The sequence below is a fragment of the Nycticebus coucang genome, chromosome X, assembly GCF_027406575.1.
Source record: "Nycticebus coucang isolate mNycCou1 chromosome X, mNycCou1.pri, whole genome shotgun sequence".
Taxonomy (NCBI): domain Eukaryota; kingdom Metazoa; phylum Chordata; class Mammalia; order Primates; family Lorisidae; genus Nycticebus; species Nycticebus coucang.
The window spans coordinates 113,939,017-113,945,752 of record NC_069804.1 but is presented as its reverse complement, the minus strand read 5'-3'; the positions used below and the strand labels follow the sequence as shown (position 1 = coordinate 113,945,752).

The 6,736-nt window shown below is 47.3% G+C and overlaps 1 pseudogene; it reads left to right on the top strand.

The window, feature by feature from the left end:
• The first annotated feature begins 4,353 nt into the window (after positions 1–4,353).
• On the top strand, positions 4,354–6,119 carry LOC128578504 (TAF5-like RNA polymerase II p300/CBP-associated factor-associated factor 65 kDa subunit 5L; annotated as a pseudogene).
• The last annotated feature ends 617 nt before the right edge of the window (positions 6,120–6,736 follow it).

The window sequence follows — 6,736 nt, the reverse complement described above, 5'->3', positions numbered from 1 at the left end:
ATCACTTCTCAGAATTTTGGCTAACACATATGCAGACCTCCAACTGATTAAATGAGGCCTACTCACATTATAGATAGATGGCAATCTGCTTTACACAATGTTTAATGATTTAAATTCTTATCTCCTCCAAAAATATCTTCAAGATACCTTCAGATTGATTTGTTTGACTAGTTACCTGAGTACCATGGCCCAGTCCAATTGACACATAAGATTAATCATCAGACACTAAAATATTATTCGTTGTTTTTCTGAATCCAAATTTAACTGGATGTCCTCTACTATATCTGGCTACCAAACACATAGAGGATTCTGTGGAGAATCAAGGTCATTCAGACTACAGACCATGCTAAGCTCCTAGCAGACACTTAGCGGTCATACAAGTGAGTGCGCTCTCTTGTATGTGCCAGACAAGTGGAGCCTCCAGATGAATGTAACCACAAGAGACAGAAACCACAGAGAAGAAAACACCCAGGTGAGCCCAGGTAACATAGAGAATCTTGAGATAATAAGTGGCTCTGGTTTGGGAATATTGGTTAAGCAGAAATAAAAATCCAAAACATTATGGATTTGGTGAACGTGTCCTCTTTTTCTGTGGTGTGTTATTATTGAATAAGAAACAGATTCTTTTATCTTTGAAAGCTTAGTAGGAATTTCTTATAATTTTGATTATAATCAGAGTGTTAGCTTCTATCGGGCTAGAGATTTACGAACATGTCATCAATTCTGATTTGAAAGCATTTCCAGAGGAAAATTTCAGTGTATAACTTTCCCATTACTATTGGGATTTAGAACCTGATCCCATACGATGAGCTTTTACTGTAGTCATGTACATTAAGGTAATGAGAGAACGTGGCTACAACCCACTTCGTGTGGAGGACCTCAGAGGTTGGCTTAGTAGGTATTCATTCCTAACAAGAGGTATTTTTTATTCACTTTGACTAGTGTTTCCCAAAGAAATTGTCCTTCACTGTCTCCTTCTACAGGAATAGCTATTGGCTAGGAAATCACTTTCCTCAGGCACACCTAGACATGTCTTCTTCACCAGAGAGCAGAGGGATGTGCAGTGCAGTCCTTGGCCTTCGTGACTATCCCAGTGCACAGTCTTGGTGGACTATTCTTGGATTCACTCATAGGAAGCCCATGTGTCAACAAGTCCAAGTCACATTTTCAAGTACCATGTTTTACGGGGAATAAAATCCATGTACATTTTTCTTTTGTCATATTTCTTAGTTGGTTTAGAGCTGAGACTAGAAGAAAGGAGGCATTTTAGGGGCCCCTTTAAGATCCAAGCATTGTGAAACAGGGCCATAGGAATAGCTGGGCAGCCAATGAGAGACATGGAAAAGGGAGAAGAGCTATGAGCCTATTGTAAGACCACCCCCTTCAAGGGCAGCTTACTACACAGAGTTTTGAAGAGAGAAGGCTTGAGCTGAGCAATATGCTTCTCTTTGCAAAAAAGTGAGTGCAGAGGCTAGAAATGTTTTCCTCCTGTGTGTCCATCCACATCGAAGAAAATTAAAGGAATGAGGGATAAGAAATTTGTCAAGGCAAATGATTGTATGGAACAGTTGACTAGGTTTCTGCCTACTACATGACTGTTTTACTATAGGTCTGATTTCTTGAAATAACTCTGAGATATCTTCAATGACAGTTTTTGGTGTTTCTAGATCATTAGTGAAATGACTCTGTACACTTTCTTAGTCTGCCCAGCATGGTATAACACAGAAGTCTGTTTTGCCTGGACCTCTGTTTGTTTGAAAAGTGACCTTAGGGGCTCAGCACCCAGAGCCCTAGGGGAGTTGTCCTGGGGCTCCTGGAGACGAGCTAGTCCTCTGACGGGGCAAATGTAAAACACACACCCTGGTTAGCAGTTAGCCATCTCTGGCAGAAAACTAAGACAATAATTCTGTTACGAAATGATCTGGGAACACCAAAAAAATGTCATTAAGATATCTCAGAAGTATTTCAGGGAAGCAGAGCTAGGACAAAATTATCTTTTAGTGGGCAAAACCCTAGTCAGTTGAACCATACAATGGTTTTCCTGACACAGTTCTTTTTTTTTTCTTTTTTTTTTTTTTAATTTGGCCGGGGCTGGGTTTGAACCCGCCACCTCCGGCATATGGGACCGGCACCCTACCCGCTGAGCCACAGGCGCCGCCCAAAAAATGTTTGTTTGTTTTTTTTTTGTGGTTTTTGGCCAGGGCTAGGTTTGAACCCGCCACCTCCAGCATATGGGACCGGCACCCTACTCCTTGAGCCACAGGCGCCACCATTCCTGACACAGTTCTAATCCCGTCCCTGTTAATTTCCTCCACAGGGATGGACATGCTGGACCAAAACATGTCTAGCCTCTCTGGGCACAATTCCACCAAGTGCTTGGCTCCAAGTTTAGCTCCTTTGATTATGAAGTTTTCTTCAGTCATGGCCTAAAAAATGAAGGTGTTTTCTTTCCTGAGAAAGGCAAGGGGACAGTGCTCTGTGCGGAGGCATTTGCAGCATCAAGGACAAGCCTGAGCTTCAAGGTTGCCCTGGAAATCTGACCCCATTATGGCAACTTTGCTGGCTTTTCATAGAAACCTACAGTACAGTTTGGCTGGACACCTATTCCTCAGCTGCTTGGTCTGTGGCCACATACACTGGGGCTGGCGGGTTCAAAACTGGTTGGGGCCTGCCAAACAACAATGACAACTATAACAAAAAAATAGCTCGGAACTGTGGTGTGTGCCTGTAGTCCCAGCTACTTGGGAGGCTGAGGCAAGGGAATCACCTAAGTCCAAGAGTTTGAGGTTGCTGTTAGCTGTGATGCCAGGGCACTCTCCCAAGGACAACATAGTAACACTGTGTCTCAAAAAAAGAGGAAGAAAAGAAAGAAAGAAAGAAAAAGAACCTAGAGTGAGTAGGGACCCACTTTCAGTTGTTTGGATTTACCTGCGGAGCAGGTACCCCACCATGTCTGCTGAATCTCCCTTCGGAGTGAGGAGAGGAAGGGATCTCCCATCTAATTTCCTTCGTGCCTGCTTTGCGACTTCGTTCTCCCCTGTCTCTTAAGGGATAGACAGAACCCTCCTGGCCCCAGTGAGGGTGGCATCCTGCTCCAGGATGTCTTGCTGCTACTTTCCTTGTGAAAGTGGGCATGAGAGGATGACACAGGTAATGATCCTGCCTGAGCCCCACCCCACCCCACCCCCCGTAAAATGGGCATTCTGTCTCTCTCCTGGTAGCTTTTCTTGCAGGTGACTGAACTTCTATGAATCAGGTATCTGAAGGAGGCGAGTTCTAAGGATCTGCATCATGATGGCTGCAGAAGTTTCTCCAGACTTGAATGGAAACAGTCTTCACGAGACCCAAACACTTCCATCCCAGGTGGAATATGGCACCTGATTCTAGTGAGTTTATAGATCTGAACAAAGCATGTTGTGGGATAGCTCCGATGAGGCTTGCAAAATAGTGCAAAAGTAAAGAAGCTACTTTGATGTCATCGTTGGAGAAGAGCCTTAAGAGATGGCATTCCTTCCCATCAGTAACTACAGGCTTTGTAGTTGCTCTAGAGAGCCATCTGAGAGATATCTTACTCGGTCATTAAAGAATGCATTTTTCACTTAGGGAAGGAGCTTGATGTTTAATATGATTTGCAATATTAATTAATTTTCTGACTACTTTTTTTTTTGAGATAGAGTCTCACTCTGTCGCCTTGGGAAGAGTGCTGTGGCATCACATCTCACAGAAACCTCACTCTCTTGGTGCTTAAGTGATTCTCTTGCCTCAACCTCCTGAGTAGCTGGCACTACAGGTGCCCGCCACAACAGTCCGGGTATTTTTTGGTTGCAATTGTCATTGTTTGGCAGGCAAGGGCGGCTCGAACTCGCCAGCTTGGTGTACGTGGCTGGCGCCCTACTCACTGAGCTAAGGGCGCCGAGCCAATTCTCTGACTACTTAAATAACAATAACCAGTGATTCCCAAGTATATCTCAGACGAATGTTGATACATGCAGTTGGTTAGATGGTCTTCCTGGCAGTTTGAGATTATAAATACTCATCCCTCCGTGGTTTCCATGTTTTTGTCTATTTTGCAATGCATTTTTCTAAGATCGCAAAAGTTTATCAAGTGTCCACATCGTTCAAATGTCAGGCACAGGCCGCCCACTCGGTTTCAGTCATGGAGCTGCCGCCCAGGGCCACACGGGGGGGCGGGGAGGGGCGGGGCTCAGAGACCCAGCTGAGGCGGCCTTGGGAGCGACACCCTACAGTAGAGACGACGGAAAGGGAAGCAATCCTGAGGCGGCAGTGGCTGCTGTGGCTGTGGAGGCTGCTAGGGCGACCAGAGCAGCCGGGGGGTGGGGGAGGTGTTCAGTCATGAAAGGATTGTGCCCTGAGCAGATTCAGAGGGCAGTGTCCTGCTACCTCAAACGCCGGCAATACTTGGGCTCAGATGGTCCCTTGAAGCAAGGGCTGCGGCTCTCTCAGACTGCTGTGGACATGGTGGCCAAGCGAACAGTTCAGTCAGAATCTGGTTGTGCCTACATAGTGTCTGCAGCCCTTTGCCAGGCAGAGCCCCGTCAATACGAAGTACAGTTTGGACGACTGTGGGATTTTCTCACTGATTGTGATTCCCAGCACAGCCACGAAGTGATGCCTCTCCTCTATCCTCTCTTTGTCTACCTCCATCTCAAGCTGGTCCAGAACAGTCCCAAGAGCACAGTGGAAAGTTTTTACAGCTGCTTCCATGGAATGTTTCTGCAGAATGCTAGCCAGAAGGATGTCATTGAGCAGCTACAGACCACTCAGACCATCCAGGACAACCTGTCTAAATTGAAGCTGCGAGCATTCCTAGACAACAAGTCTTCTGTCTCCAGGAAGACAGCTACCACTACCTTATCTGCTACCTCCAAAGTGACAACAATACTGCCCTGTGCCAAGTCCTTACCTTACATATTCGTCTCGATGTGCAACCTGCCAAGACAGCAGACTACCAGCTCTGTGCCAGGGGCAGCTCCTCTCTCAGAGAGAGCAATGGCTTAGAGCCCCCTGATGTGGCCATCCCTATTCTACAGAATGAGGCTGCCCTGGAGGTCCTGCAAGAGAACATTAAGCGAGTCAAGAACAGACCTCCCTCCAGCATTACCATCTGTTTCTATGCCTTCTATAACACAGAGCAGCTGCTGAACACTGCAGAAATGTCCCCTGATAGCAAGCTGCTTGCTGCTGGGTTTGACAACTCTTGCATCAAACTTTGGGGTTTACCATCCAAGAAGTTAAAATCAGAGCCCCATCAAGTAGACGTGTCCTGCATCCACTTGGCTTGTGACATTCTGGAAGAGGAGTATGATGAGGATGCCAATGCCAGCACAGACATGAAGATACTGCGGGGACACTATGGACCCATGTACAGCATGAGGTTCCTCGAAGACAGCTCAGGCTTGCTCTCTTGTTCTGAGGACATGTTCATTCGATACTGGGACCTGGGGAGTTTCACCAACACTGTGTTGTACCAAGGACATGCCTACCCTGTGTGGGACGTGGACATCAGCCCATATAGTCTGTACTTCGCCAGTGGGTCGCACAACCACACCGCCAGGCTGTAGTCATCTGATCGGACATACCCAGTGAGGTTATATGCTGGAAACCTAGTAGATGTGGACTGTGTCAAATTCTACCTGAATTCAAACTATTTAGCTACAGGCTCCACAGACAAGACTGTGTGTCTGTGGAGCACCCAGCAGGGGATCTCAGTGAGACTCTTCTGAGGCCACCATGGCCCTGTGCTTTCTCTTGCCTTCTCTCCCAATGGTAAGTACTTGGCGTCTGCAGGCAAAGACCAGCGGTTGGAGCTGTGGCACTTGAATGCTGGGACCCTTTATAAATAACTGAGAGGCCACACAGACAATATCACCAGCCTCACCTTCAGTTCAGACAGCAGCTTAACCGCCTCTGCCTCCATGGACAACTCAGTACACGTCTGGGACATTAGGAACACTTATCACACTGTGCCTGCTGACGACTCCTCCAGTGAGCTTGTGAGCATGTACACCAGGCAGATGAGCAGCGTCCTGAGTGTGCAGTTCATGGCCTGTAACCTTCTTCTGGTGACTGGACTTACACAAGAAAATCAAGAACATTAATTTTTTTCTTGGTTGCAATGGACTGGGGCAGTGGTGGAAGGCCTTCAGTTGCAGTCCTTCCACAAGTCAAGACTGAATCACTGTGAAATAGCACCCTGCTCCCCTGTCTCCTGGGCCCTCATCCCAGGCAGGTCCTCCTTCACTCAGCCCCCCAGCATCAAAGGCCTGGGTTGCGGTTGGAGGCTAAGGCAAGGCAGTGGTGAGTGGACACGAGATCTAGAATTAGGATGCTCCAGAGGCCCCATGGCATGCCCTGCACGAGTGAGCACCTTCCTGTCTCTATCTCTTCTGTCCCGTCCCCTGCCCAGGGCTGGTCTGCGTAGAGGGTGGTTGCAGAGCACTCTAGAAGCCGGTGGCAGAGGTGTCGCCGACCGTCCAGCCCTTGGTGGAAGGCAAGTCCTTATTAATGGAGGGATGTTAGGGTGTGATCTAGGACAGGAGAGGGGATGATCCTAACCAAAAGTTTTTCCTTTTCTATAATTACAGAGAACCAGGATTTTTTATTAGTGTTATTATAATTATTACTATTGGCTCGGTGCCTGTGGCTCAAGTGGCTAAGGCTACAGCCACATACACCTGAGCTGGCGGGTTTGGATCCAGCCTGGGCCCACCAAACA